This window comes from Pan troglodytes, chromosome 15 (assembly GCF_028858775.2).
Source record: "Pan troglodytes isolate AG18354 chromosome 15, NHGRI_mPanTro3-v2.0_pri, whole genome shotgun sequence".
Taxonomy (NCBI): Eukaryota; Metazoa; Chordata; class Mammalia; order Primates; family Hominidae; genus Pan; species Pan troglodytes.
This window is the reverse complement of record NC_072413.2, coordinates 98,685,178-98,699,387: the sequence shown is the minus strand read 5'-3', so window position 1 is coordinate 98,699,387 and position 14,210 is coordinate 98,685,178. Positions and strand designations below refer to the sequence as shown.

The following is a 14,210-nucleotide window of genomic DNA, read 5'->3' as shown; positions in this document are numbered from 1 at the left end:
CAGCAAAACTTTATCCAGCACTCCCTCTGTGCCCGTCCCAGGTCCCCAGTGTGCACTAATCCATTCATTCATCACGTCCATCTTTAAAGCGGGCTACTGCGAGCGCTGCAGGGTAAGAACCACGTGATGATCAGCCCGTATGATGATTCCCATGTGCAGGTGAGGAAACTGAGGCACAGGATGTGCAACTAGCTTTCCCAAAGCCATGTAGCCAACAAGCCATCGCACTCAGCAGCCTGAGGGCTCAGGGTGCAGGGAATTCATGCTGTGGCCTCCACCACCTCCATCCCCTCCCTTCCTGAGGTCAGTTGGGCAAAGGCGCAGGGGATGCTGCAGAGGTCACTCTCCCTCAAGGCTTCAACACACCCCCTCACCCTGAGCAGCTGCCCAAGAGGAGACTTGGGGGCAACGCTTTGCTGCAGGAAGGTGGACACTGTTCACCCAGCCCCAGATTGTCCTCTGTCTGTGCTGCAGATGGACAATACACCTAGAGAGTGTATCAGATGGTGATAAGGGCTCAGGAGAAAACCAAAGCTAAGGAGGGGAGGGGGCCAGTCCATGCGGTATGGACAATTTAAAGCAGGGACCAGCCAAGTGCAGTGGCTCACACTTGTAATCCCAGCACTTTGGGAGGCCAAGGCAGGAGGATCAGTTGAGCTCAGGAGTTTGAGACCAGCCTGGGAAACATCACAAGAACCTGTATCTAGAAAAAATTGAAAACTTAGCCAGGCATGGTGGTGCACGTCTCTAGTCCCAGCTACCTGGGAGTCTGAGGTAGGAGGATTGCTTGAGCCCAGGAGGTCAAGGCTGCAGTGAGCCAAGATGGTTCCACTGCACTCCAGCCTGAGCAATAGAGCGAGACCCTGTCTCAAAAAAGAAAGAAAGAAAGTAGGCGGTCAAGGGAGGTCAGGCCCTAGAGGAGATGAATTGTTCAATTCAGGGTCTCGGAAGTTCCCTTTAGGATTCTCCTTCCCTCATCCGCTCTCCCGTCAACACCAGAGCTAGGGTCCATCTCCGAGGTGCATCCTTTGTCCCACACAGCTCAGGCCACCTTTCACTCTCAGCCTCCCACCTGCAGCACCTCCTGGAGGGCTCCCTCCCTTCGTGACGGATGCTCAGACGCGATTTCCCACTTCCCAGCTTGAGACTCTTCCAGAGCAACTCGCCTCCTGTAGGACACAGATAAAAGTCATCCCCTCGGCCGGGCGCGGTGGCTCATGTCTGTAATCCCAGCAATTTGGGAGGCCAAGCTGGGCAGATCACCTGAGGTCGGGAGTTCAAGACCAGCCTAACCAACATGGAGAAACCCGCCTCTACTAAAAGTATAAAATTAGCCGGGCATGGTGGCGCATGCCTCTAATCGCAGCTACTAAGGAGGCTAAGGCAGGAGAATCAGTTGAACCCCGGAAGGTGGAGGTTGCGGTGAGCCGAGATCGCGCCATTGTGCTCCAGCCTGGGCAACAACAACGAAACTCCATCAAAAAAAAGAAAGAAGGAAAGAAGGAAAGAAAGAAAGAAGGAAGGAAGGAAAGAAAGAAAGAGAGAGAGAGAGGAAGGAAGGAAGGAAGGAAGGAAGGAAGGAAGGAAGGAAAGGGAGGGGATGGAAGGGGAGGGGAGGGGAGGGGAAGGGAAGGGAAGGAAGGAAAGAAAGAAAAGAAGTCATGTCCTCAAGCTTGAGGCTCTGCTCTAACTCAGGGTGGGGAACTAAGCTGGGAAGGCTGAGGGCAGTGACCAGCCCGGTGGGGTGATCCCACCTTCTGTACCTAGCAGTTGTGTGACCTCAGATGGATGATTTAACCTCTCTGCACTGTTGGGCTACCCGTCTGTAAAAGGGGAAAACAATCCTTCCCCTCATGTACCTCTCTGTGAAGCCCACCACCCCGTGTGGGAGGAGGTCCTCATCCTAGTTCAGCAGGGCTTGGGTCCCCATTCCGCCAAATGTGTGTGTTGTGCCGTGGGTGCGCCCTGCTGTCCGGTGAGGTTCAGTCATTTGCCGAGGGCATGCGGCCTGTGAGCACTAAGCAAGCCAAGCCTGGGAGTCTCAGTTTTCTCACAATCCCCCAACCACTTCCCCAGGTGAGCAAACCAAAGGCGTAAACCGAGGCAGAGCCACCTTCCTGGCAGAAGGAAAGGTCTAGAACAAGGAATAAAATCTCCATCACGCAGTTTTTAAGATTCACTGAACCTTCTTGCAGCAAAAGCAGCTTACTTTCAAATTAGTCAGCCAGAGTGTGAGTCATTCCTTTGCAAACTCTTGTGCAGAGAATACTAATGTGGGCTGCCCTGTGGATGGGTCCCTGCAGAGGCGCTCACCAGGGACCCTCGCCTAGGGCCAGAAGCACCCCCTCCCTCCAGGGAAGCCGCCCTCACCCCGCAAACACAGGGGCTCAGGCCTTGGGTCCCCCTCGCCTGCTCTGCCTACCCGCCGTCCAGCCTCTGCCTGCCTCCAGCAACGGCCAATTAATCCCCCCAACCTGGAACAGCCGGGGCCACAGCAGCCCACGCTGGCCCACGCCGACAGGAGAGAAGCGACCCAAGCTGAGGCCTTGCTGCAGACGCCCAAGGCCACAGGTCTGCTTTTCACCAGGAAGTGGAGGGCTGGTGAAGGTCGGTGTTACGGTAAGGGGGGTGGACGGGGGCACCCGGGGGGCTGTACCTCCTCCCCTACCCAAGTCCTGCAGAGGCAACTGGAAGCCCATACATGCCCACAGGCACTCATCCACAACCACTTGCTAACCTGCACTGCCCTGACTGAAGCTCCGGCCACACTCCAATTAGACTGGGCTGGGGGTGGGGGGCCAGGAAGGGAGAGTTAGCCCCAAAGTGGAGGAGAAGTTCCGGGAGGGAGGTAGTGAGGGAGGGCTTCCTGGAGGAGAGGAGGAGTAAGCGGAGCTTCAGGAGGAGGGAGGTAGCCAGGAAGCAGAGGGTGAGGTGGGGACGATGGGGCCATCCCAGCACAGGGAACAGGCATGCCAAGGCCGGAGTGAGGGGCCACATGCACGGCTGCCACATGACTGGACGGAGGCAGGCCTGGTGGAGAGGCTGGAATGGGGGACCAAGGACTGTATCCCGAGGCCGGCAGGCCCCAGCTGTGAGCAGGGCAGTGGCATGGTCAGGGTGGAAGTCCAGACAGCTTGCCTTGGTTCAGAGTGAACGTGAGATGAGGACCGGAGCTTGGTCGCCGAGGGACCTGGGGCACAGTAGGGCCCCTGTGGGCAGGATGTGACCTCAACTGGGGTCGTGGCTGAGGGATGGAGAGATGATGATGGTGGCTGAGGGATGGAGAGATGATGACGGTGGCTGAGGGATGGAGAGATGATGACGGTGGCTGAGGGATGGAGAGATGATGACGGTGGCTGAGGGGTGGAGAGATGATGACGGTGGCTGAGGGGTGGAGAGATGATGACGGTGGCTGAGGGGTGGAGAGATGATGACGGTGGCTGAGGGGTGGAGAGATGATGACGGTGGCTGAGGGGTGGAGAGATGATGACAGTGGCTGAGGGGTGGAGAGATGATGACGGTGGCTGAGGGGTGGAGAGATGATGACGGTGGCTGAGGGGTGGAGAGATGATGACGGTGGCTGAGGGGTGGAGAGATGATGATGGTGGCTGAGGGATGGAGAGATGATGACGGTGGCTGAGGGATGGAGAGATGATGACGGTGGCTGAGGGGTGGAGAGATGATGACGGTGGCTGAGGGGTGGAGAGATGATGACGGTGGCTGAGGGGTGGAGAGATGATGACGGTGGCTGAGGGGTGGAGAGATGATGACGGTGGCTGAGGGATGGAGAGATGATGACGGTGGCTGAGGACATGCTGGGGGCCAAGTCGATGGTGCTGTGTGAACCAGAGAAAGAGGGGCACATCTCCAGGGGTCCTGCTGGCCCCAGGCCTGGAGAGGGTCCCATGGAGCCAGGGATGTGGCACCTGGGGAGGTCCTGGAGCTAGCCACAGAGGCAGCCCAGGAGCTGGCCATGTCGAGGCCACAGGAAGGCCACTGGAAACACTGTCCACCTGCCTGGCGCTGGCCTGAAAGAGAGAGAGCCACTTCATTCCCTGCATTTGACAACGGACAGATCCTAACTGACCACGGGCCCCCGCCTCACCCTCCCTGCACGCAATCCTCAAACACGCATCTGCACCTGCCGCCTCCCGGCCTCTCCACCCACCCACTCTGCATGGGCTCCCTTCATGGGGGCAACATGAGTCCTCTGAGACCATGCTAGCAGCAAGCCGAGGGCACCACAGGAATCCCAGGCCTGGTCTGGGCCACTAAGGTTTCTGCCATTGGCACCAAGGCAGGCCTTTACCTGGACTCTCTGGAGATACCAGGAGAGCCCCGTAAAACAGAGATGGTCTCTCCTGCCTCGCTCCCTTGCATCCTAGGCAGCCTAACCAGGAGCGGCCCACAGAGAGGTCATTTCTCCCCTGTGGCAAATCTGTCTCTCCAGGAATTAAAAACATCCCAAATGTCAGATCCAGCAGGAAGGCCCCAGGATGGAGCATTTGTTTGAGATCCCCTTTGCTCTGGGGCTTCAGAACAATGACTGGTCCTAGGCAACCAGGGAGAGAGGAGGAGGCCTGGGACCCCGGGACCAGGAAGAGGGGCTCCCTCTGGAGGCTCTCCCTCCTCCCCTGTGCAAGGAGTTTGTAGCCCTGGGGAGGGTGGTGGAGAGAGAGTGGGATGGTGGGCGCGGTCAGATGGGAGTGAGCCCCGGGCAGCCCCCAGGCCCCTTCAGCTGAGTGGCTCTTTCCTGCTGGGAGGATTCCCCTCTTCCCCTCCCCCTCCTGCCTCTCCAGCCCCCAACCCACTCCTGGTGAAGCTGCCTGGGACCCTGAAGGGACTGTGGCAGCAGAGGGGGCTGAGGTGGAGGGGGCTGAGGTGGAGAGGGGGCTGAGGTGGAGAGGGGGCTGAGGTGGAGAGGGGGCTGAGGTGGAGGGGGCTGAGGTGGAGGGGGCTGAGGTGGAGGGGGCTGAGGTGGAGGGGGCTGAGGTGGAGAGGGGGCTGAGGTGGAGAGGGGGCTGAGGTGGAGAGGCTGAGGTGGAGGGGGCTGAGGTGGAGGGGGCTGAGGTGGAGGGGGCTGAGGTGGAGAGGGGGCTGAGGTGGAGGGGGTGAGGTGGAGGGGCTGAGGTGGAGAGGGGGCTGAGGTGGAGGGGGCTGAGGTGGAGGGGGTGAGGTGGAGAGGGGGCTGAGGTGGAGAGGGGGCTGAGGTGGAGGGGGCTGAGGTGGAGGGGGCTGAGGTGGAGAGGGGGCTGAGGTGGAGGGGGCTGAGGTGGAGGGGGTGAGGTGGAGGGGCTGAGGTGGAGAGGGGGCCGAGGTGGAGGGGGCTGAGGTGGAGGGGCTGAGGTGGAGAGGGGGCTGAGGTGGAGGGGGCTGAGGTGGAGGGGGCTGAGGTGGAGAGGGGGCTGAGGTGGAGAGGGGGCTGAGGTGGAGGGGCTGAGGTGGAGGGGGCTGAGGTGGAGAGGGGGCTGAGGTGGAGGGGGCTGAGGTGGAGAGGGGGCTGAGGTGGAGAGGGGGCTGAGGTGGAGGGGGCTGAGGTGGAGAGGGGGCTGAGGTGGAGGGGGCTGAGGTGGAGAGGGGGCTGAGGTGGAGAGGGGGCTGAGGTGGAGGGGGCTGAGGTGGAGAGGGGGCTGAGGTGGAGGGGGCTGAGGTGGAGGGGGTGAGGTGGAGAGGGGGCTGAGGTGGAGGGGGCTGAGGTGGAGAGGGGGCTGAGGTGGAGAGGGGGCTGAGGTGGAGGGGGCTGAGGTGGAGAGGGGGCTGAGGTGGAGGGGGCTGAGGTGGAGAGGGGGCTGAGGTGGAGAGGGGGCTGAGGTGGAGAGGGGGCTGAGGTGGAGAGGGGGCTGAGGTGGAGGGGGTGAGGTGGAGAGGGGGCTGAGGTGGAGAGGGGGCTGAGGTGGAGGGGGCTGAGGTGGAGGGGGCTGAGGTGGAGGGGCTGAGGTGGAGGGGGGGCTGAGGTGGAGGGGGCTGAGGTGGAGAGGGGGCTGAGGTGGAGAGGGGGCTGAGGTGGAGAGGGGGCTGAGGTGGAGGGGGCTGAGGTGGAGAGGGGGCTGAGGTGGAGGGGGCTGAGGTGGAGAGGGGGCTGAGGTGGAGAGGGGGCTGAGGTGGAGGGGGCTGAGGTGGAGAGGGGGCTGAGGTGGAGGGGGCTGAGGTGGAGAGGGGGCTGAGGTGGAGGGGGCTGAGGTGGAGAGGGGGCTGAGGTGGAGAGGGGGCTGAGGTGGAGGGGGCTGAGGTGGAGAGGGGGCTGAGGTGGAGGGGCTGAGGTGGAGAGGGGGCTGAGGTGGAGAGGGGGCTGAGGTGGAGAGGGGGCTGAGGTGGAGAGGGGGCTGAGGTGGAGGGGGCTGAGGTGGAGGGGGCTGAGGTGGAGGGGCTGAGGTGGAGGGGCTGAGGTGGAGAGGGGGCTGAGGTGGAGGGGGCTGAGGTGGAGAGGGGGCTGAGGTGGAGAGGGGGCTGAGGTGGAGAGGGGGCTGAGGTGGGGAGGGGGCTGAGGTGGAGGGGGCTGAGGTGGAAGGGGGCTGAGGTGGAGGGGGCTGAGGTGGAGGGGGCTGAGGTGGAGGGGCTGAGGTGGAGAGGGGGCTGAGGTGCAGGGGGGGCTGAGGTGGAGGGGGGCTGAGGTGGAGGGGGGGCTGAGGTGGAGAGGGGGCTGAGGTGGAGGGGGCGGAGAGGGGGCTGAGGTGGAGGGGGTGCTGAGGTGGAGGGGGCTGAGGTGGACAGGGGGCTGAGGTGGAGGGGGGGGCTGAGGTGGAGGAGGCTGAGGTGGAGGGGGCTGAGGTGGAGGGGGGGGCTGAGGTGGAGGGGGGGCTGAGGTGGAGGGGGGGCTGAGGTGGAGAGGGGGCTGAGGTGGAGGGGGTAGATAGGGGGCTGAGGTGGAGGGGGGCTGAGGTGGAGGGGGCTGAAGTGGAGAGGGGGCTGAGGTGGAGAGGGGGCTGAGGTGGAGGGGGTGAGGTGGAGGGGGCTGAGGTGGAGAGGGGGCTGAGGTGGAGGGGGCTGAGGTGGAGAGGGGGCTGAGGTGGAGAGGGGACTGAGGTGGAGGGGGCTGAGGTGGAGGGGTCTGAGGTGGAGGGGCTGAGGTGGAGAGGGGGCTGAGGTGGAGGGGGTGAAGTGGAGGGGGCTGAGGTGGAGAGGGGGCTGAGGTGGAGGGGGCTGAGGTGGAGAGGGGGCTGAGGTGGAGGGGGTGAGGTGGAGGGGGTGAGGTGGAGGGGGCTGAGGTAGAGGGGGCTGAGGTGGAGGGGGCTGAGGTGGAGGGGCCCGAGGTGGAGAGGGGGCTGAGGTGGAGAGGGGGCTGAGGTGGAGGGGGTGAGGTGGAGGGGGCTGAGGTGGAGATGGGGCTGAGGTGGAGAGGGGGCCGAGGTGGAGGGGGCTGAGGTGGAGGGGCTGAGGTGGAGGGGGCTGAGGTGGAGGGGCCCGAGGTGGAGAGGGGGCTGAGGTGGAGAGGGGGCTGAGGTGGAGGGGGTGAGGTGGAGGGGGCTGAGGTGGAGATGGGGCTGAGGTGGAGAGGGGGCCGAGGTGGAGGGGGCTGAGGTGGAGGGGCTGAGGTGGAGGGGGCTGAGGTGGAGGGGGCTGAGGTGGAGAGGGGGCTGAGGTGGAGAGGGGGCTGAGGTGGAGGGGCTGAGGTGGAGGGGGCTGAGGTGGAGAGGGGGCTGAGGTGGAGGGGGCTGAGGTGGAGAGGGGGCTGAGGTGGAGAGGGGGCTGAGGTGGAGGGGGCTGAGGTGGAGAGGGGGCTGAAGTGGAGGGGGCTGAGGTGGAGAGGGGGCTGAGGTGGAGAGGGGGCTGAGGTGGAGGGGGCTGAGGTGGAGAGGGGGCTGAGGTGGAGAGGGGGCTGAGGTGGAGGGGGCTGAGGTGGAGGGGGTGAGGTGGAGAGGGGGCTGAGGTGGAGGGGGCTGAGGTGGAGAGGGGGCTGAGGTGGAGAGGGGGCTGAGGTGGAGGGGGCTGAGGTGGAGAGGGGGCTGAGGTGGAGGGGGCTGAGGTGGAGAGGGGGCTGAGGTGGAGAGGGGGCTGAGGTGGAGGGGGCTGAGGTGGAGAGGGGGCTGAGGTGGAGGGGCTGAGGTGGAGAGGGGGCTGAGGTGGAGAGGGGGCTGAGGTGGAGGGGGTGAGGTGGAGAGGGGGCTGAGGTGGAGAGGGGGCTGAGGTGGAGGGGGCTGAGGTGGAGGGGGCTGAGTTGGAGGGGCTGAGGTGGAGGGGGGGCTGAGGTGGAGGGGGCTGAGGTGGAGAGGGGGCTGAGGTGGAGAGGGGGCTGAGGTGGAGAGGGGGCTGAGGTGGAGGGGGCTGAGGTGGAGAGGGGGCTGAGGTGGAGGGGGCTGAGGTGGAGAGGGGGCTGAGGTGGAGAGGGGGCTGAGGTGGAGGGGGCTGAGGTGGAGAGGGGGCTGAGGTGGAGGGGGCTGAGGTGGAGGGGGTGAGGTGGAGAGGGGGCTGAGGTGGAGGGGGCTGAGGTGGAGAGGGGGCTGAGGTGGAGAGGGGGTGAGGTGGAGAGGGGGCTGAGGTGGAGGGGGCTGAGGTGGAGAGGGGGCTGAGGTGGAGAGGGGGCTGAGGTGGAGGGGGCTGAGGTGGAGGGGCTGAGGTGGAGGGGGCTGAGGTGGAGAGGGGGCTGAGGTGGAGAGGGGGCTGAGGTGGAGGGGGCTGAGGTGGAGAGGGGGCTGAGGTGGAGGGGCTGAGGTGGAGAGGGGGCTGAGGTGGAGAGGGGGCTGAGGTGGAGGGGGTGAGGTGGAGAGGGGGCTGAGGTGGAGAGGGGGCTGAGGTGGAGGGGGCTGAGGTGGAGGGGCTGAGGTGGAGAGGGGGCTGAGGTGGAGGGGGCTGAGGTGGAGAGGGGGCTGAGGTGGAGAGGGGGCTGAGGTGGAGAGGGGGCTGAGGTGGGGAGGGGGCTGAGGTGGAGGGGGCTGAGGTGGAAGGGGGCTGAGGTGGAGGGGGCTGAGGTGGAAGGGGGCTGAGGTGGAGGGGGCTGAGGTGGAAGGGGGCTGAGGTGGAGGGGGCTGAGGTGGAAGGGAGCTGAGGTGGAGGGGGCTGAGGTGGAGGGGGCTGAGGTGGAGGGGGCTGAGGTGGAGGGGGCTGAGGTGGAAGGGGGCTGAGGTGGAGGGGGCTGAGGTGGAGGGGCTGAGGTGGAGGGGCTGAGGTGGAGAGGGGGCTGAGGTGGAGGGGGGGCTGAGGTGGAGGGGGGCTGAGGTGGAGGGGGGGCTGAGGTGGAGAGGGGGCTGAGGTGGAGGGGGCTGAGGTGGAGGGGGCTGAGGTGGACAGGGGGCTGAGGTGGACGGGGCTGAGGTGCAGAGGGGGCTGAGGTGGGGAGGGGGCTGAGGTGGAGGGGGCTGAGGTGGAAGGGGGCTGAGGTGGAGGGGGCTGAGGTGGAGGGGGCTGAGGTGGAGGGGCTGAGGTGGAGAGGGGGCTGAGGTGGAGGGGGGGCTGAGGTGGAGGGGGGCTGAGGTGGAGGGGGGGCTGAGGTGGAGAGGGGGCTGAGGTGGAGGGGGTGCTGAGGTGGAGGGGGCTGAGGTGGACAGGGGGCTGAGGTGGAGGGGGCTGAGGTGGAGAGGGGGCTGAGGTGGAGGAGGCTGAGGTGGAGGGGGCTGAGGTGGAGGGGGGGCTGAGGTGGAGGGGGGGCTGAGGTGGAGGGGGGGCTGAGGTGGAGAGGGGGCTGAGGTGGAGGGGGTAGAGAGGGGGCTGAGGTGGAGGGGGGGCTGAGGTGGAGGGGGCTGAAGTGGAGAGGGGGCTGAGGTGGTGAGGGGGCTGAGGTGGAGGGGGTGAGGTGGAGGGGGCTGAGGTGGAGAGGGGGCTGAGGTGGAGAGGGGGCTGAGGTGGAGGGGGCTGAGGTGGAGGGGTCTGAGGTGGAGGGGCTGAGGTGGAGAGGGGGCTGAGGTGGAGGGGGTGAGGTGGAGGGGGCTGAGGTGGAGAGGGGGCTGAGGTGGAGAGGGGGCTGAGGTGGAGGGGGTGAGGTGGAGGGGGCTGAGGTAGAGGGGGCTGAGGTGGAGGGGGCTGAGGTGGAGGGGCCCGAGGTGGAGAGGGGGCTGAGGTGGAGAGGGGGCTGAGGTGGAGGGGGTGAGGTGGAGGGGGCTGAGGTGGAGATGGGGCTGAGGTGGAGAGGGGGCTGAGGTGGAGGGGGTGAGGTGGAGGGGGCTGAGGTGGAGAGGGGGCTGAGGTGGAGAGGGGGCTGAGGTGGAGGGGGTGAGGTGGAGGGGGCTGAGGTGGAGAGGGGGCTGAGGTGGAGGGGGCTGAGGTGGAGAGGGGGCTGAGGTGGAGAGGGGGCTGAGGTGGAGGGGGCTGAGGTGGAGGGGGCTGAGGTGGAGGGGGCTGAGGTGGAGGGGCCTGAGTTGGAGAGGGGGCTGAGGTGGAGAGGGGGCTGAGGTGGAGAGGGGGCTGAGGTGGAGGGGTAGCAGGGTTTGGTTCCCTCAAGGTCCTGGGAGGGCACAAAAAGTAACCGAGGACACCTGGCCGAGTAGGAAATGTGAGCCAACCCAGCAAGTCTGAGCACAGATTGGGTCCGGCTTTCTTGTTGTTGTTGTTGTTGTTGTTTTATCTTTAAAGAAAGGATGAGAGCCTTAAGCATTAAAGCCCATTCTGATAAAAGTGGGGAAGCACCCGTCTGACCTCACGCCCCACCCAGCCGCCCCCAGTTCTGTTGCGGCAGCCTGAGGCACGGCCGGATTTGATCTCTGCCCGCTCCTCTGTCTTGTTTCATTAGCTGACTCTGTGTTTGAGGGTTTTATTGTTTTTGAGTTTGTTTGTTGTTTTTTTTTCAAACAGGGTCTCGCTCTGCCACACAGGCTGGAGTGCAGTGGTACGATCATAGCTCACTGAAACCTTGAATTCCTGGGCTCAAGTGATCCTCCCACCTCAGCCTCCAGAGTAGCTGGGACTACAGGTCCACCATGCCCAGCTAATTTTTTTTTTTTTTTTTTGCTAGTGATGGTCTCTTACTATGTTGCCCAGACTGACCTTGAGCTCCCAGGCTCAAGCAATCCTGACTCGGCCTCCCAAAGTTCTGGGATTCCAGGTGTGAGCCACCGCGCCCAGCCTGTTGGAGGTTTTTTAAGCATGCACAAATACACACACACACAGAGGTCTCACCCCTGAAGCTTCCACTTCCAAGTGATGAAACTGACCGATTTTAGCTACCGTGAGAGTAACCAGGTAAAATTCCCCAGAGGAAACTTCTGGGGACAAGGTCAACATGAGTGGCATCTTCACCAGGGGGCTTCGGCGCCATACTGGTCTGATTTTCCCTTCTCTATGGAAGGGTTCCTGTTGCCCCCTCTCTGGCATCTATTACGGGTTTAGCTGTCCTGGTGTTACCCAGGGCAGAGGCCACCTCCGATTTTCAGGGTCAAACTCACACCACGTGGAACACCTTCAGGAAAATGGTTTTTCCCTTCTTTGGAGGTGGTTTTCTTAGACGCATATCTCCAGGAGGAGGGGGACTGCTTTACAAGGGGCATCTGGCCTTTGATAACTCTTCCTATGTGCTTGCCTATTCATTTCCAAAGAGGCTATATCATTTTCCAGTCCTCTAATGCATTGGTGACAATTTCATCACAGCACTGGGGTGTCATTACGTGCAAGATGATCTGATATCTCAGTACCGGTACTTCCCCAGAAGACAGAGAGCCGAGGTCTGTTTTGTTTCTTCCCTTCATCTCTGGAACCACCTTTTCACGGTTATTTTTATTCAATTACGCTACATAAACGTGCTTATTTCTATGATTCCTGCCCTAACACATGGCACTTTCATGCGGTTCAACCCAAAACTAAAGATGTAAGTGGCAGGCTACAACAGGCTATTGAGAGAGCAAAGACCAAATGGCCATTTCTCCTTCCCTCTGGCAGGAAATCCTGAGATGACTTTTCAACATGACATTCAATTTTAGGAAATTAATTCCATCCTCCGACCTGCTTGTTCTTCTAAGGCCGGTGTCAGCCAAACAGCAAGACAGTCAGGTCTCTGAAGCGTCTGATATTGCAGGGGCCAAAGGGGCTGCACGACTCTGGTGCATCCCATAATTGTCTGCTTTTGTCCTGCTGGGCGGACGTCAGGGAGCCTTACCTGGCTTTCTAGCTTGGAGCATGTCCCCAGAACCTTTATCTTCTGCAGCCTCTTCCCCAGCTCAGACATGGCCGGCCCCTTCCCTGGAGCTCTGGGCTGGAGGCCAGGAGCCCTGGGCTTTCTTCCTTTGAGAGAGGGCTCTGACCAACAAGCGTGAGGGTGAGGAAGGAAGGAAGAGAAGGAGAGTGACATGCAGGCTTCTGATGAGATCTTTCGTAATAGCTTGACAGCAAAGCACGGTTATTGTGAACCATACTGATTTAATGAACTCTTAATGAAATACAAATCTTGATTTTATTTTTTTTTTTTTGAGATGGAGTTTCACTCTTGTTGCCCAGGTTGGAGTGCAATGGCACGATCTTGGCTCACTGCAACCTCCACCTCCCGGGTTCAAGCGATTCTTCTGCCTCAGCCTCCTGAGTAGCTGGGATTACAGGCATGCACCAACACGCCTGGCTAATTTTGTATTTTTAGTAGGGTTGGGGTTTCACCATGTTGGTCAGGCTGGTCTCGAACTCCCGACCTCAGGTGATCCGCCCGCCTCGGCCTCCCAAAGTGCTGGGATTACAGGTGTGAACCACCGCACCCAGCCTAAATCTTGATTTTTTAATTGTAATAAAAGAATCTTTACCATCTTCACCATTTTTAAGTGTACATTTCAGTGGTATTAAGTACATTTCCACTGGTGTGCAATCGTCACCACTGTCTGTCTCCAGAACTCCGTTCGTCCTGCGAAACTGAAACCCCAAAAGATTAAACACTAACTCCCTATTCCCCATCCCCCAGCCCTGGCAGCCTCCATCCTACTTTCTGTCTCTATGATTTTGACTCCTTCACATAAAGGGAATCATATTTAACTTTTTGTGACAGGCTTATTTCACCCAACATAATGTCCTCAAGTTCACCCATGTTGTAGCCTGGGCCAGAATTTCCTTCCTTTTCAGGGCTGAATAGTATTCCATCGTGTGGACTGACCACATTTTGTTTCTCCATCCACCCTTCAGTGGCCACTCAGCTGTGTCCACCTTCTGGCTACTGTGTGTGATGCTGCTATGATCATGTGTGCACAGATAGGAAGCGTATCTTCAGAGTGTGTGTGGAGTTGGGAGGGTCCAGCTTCTCTTCAACCCTTGGGAGAGGCTTCCAGAGGAGAAACGGAGCTGCCGTGGGCAATGTGGGCAGAGTTAGGAGGAGGTGGGCTCTGGCTCTCCCTGTTCCTTCCCTCTGGTCCTGGAAGCCTCTCTTTGAGGCCAGCTGAAGGAAGACCCTTGCAAAGGGAGAGACTGGCCTCTGTGTCCAGCTGGAAGACCCTGGCAGCGTCAACATGCTCCTGGTCCATATGGCCCCTCCCTCCCATAGTCAGGCAGCAGAAGACCCTTTCATCAGGATTCAGGGGGCACGGGCCTCCAGGCTCACTTTCACGTAGCCACAGCCCCACTTACAGATGGAAAACCAAAGCCGTGGTCCTACTGGAGGCTGGCCTGCCCCTGCCAGCCCCTCTGTGGTTCCCAGCCCCTCCAGCACGTTGAGCAGAGACAGCTGCCAAGAGACTTGGGTAACAGATGATTCCTCAGACCTGAGCACTTTTCATGTGATTGAATGCACACTTACAGAAGGGCCAGCTCTGAGTCTGCCAAGGGGTGGGCCCATACTTCAACTCCCCAAGGCTCGTCCAGACTGAGTGCTAAGTCTCCATCAGAAGCTATGAGACTCTGGCCACCTACTTCGGGGACAGAAAAACCTGCCTATGGGGACCTTTGACGTCCAGTCCTCTCCACAACCCGGAGCACACGGCACGTTCCCATTGGCGCTTTCACAGTGCAGATGAGCAAGCCGAGGCCCAGACAGCTTGCACCATGATGAGCAGGGTATGGGGACTGAACTCATCTCCGGGGGGCAGCAGCGTCCCCTCCACAACCACAGCTGCCTCCCCAGGAGTCCATCAAAGTCCTGCAGAGCCCCCGGAGCCCCCCACAGACAATCCCTGGCAGGGGACGGAGTGAACCTTCCCCCCTTGGAGTGCCCCTGTGAGCATCAGGGTTACAGGGCAGGAGGCAGTTCCCCGCCCGCCCTCCCCTCCGCTCAGCCTGTCCTCCCCATCTTCTCATAGCTGCTCACACCCAATGCCACTGCCCCCCGCCAGCTTCTACCCCCACTCCCAAGGATGCCAAGGACCCAGGTTACCAGGCCG

At 61.7% G+C, this 14,210-nt stretch overlaps 1 pseudogene; it reads right to left on the bottom strand.

The window, feature by feature from the left end:
- Positions 1 to 8,988: 8,988 nt before the first annotated feature.
- Positions 8,989 to 12,088, bottom strand: LOC134808336 (basic proline-rich protein-like; annotated as a pseudogene).
- Between the last annotated feature and the right edge of the window lie 2,122 nt (positions 12,089 to 14,210).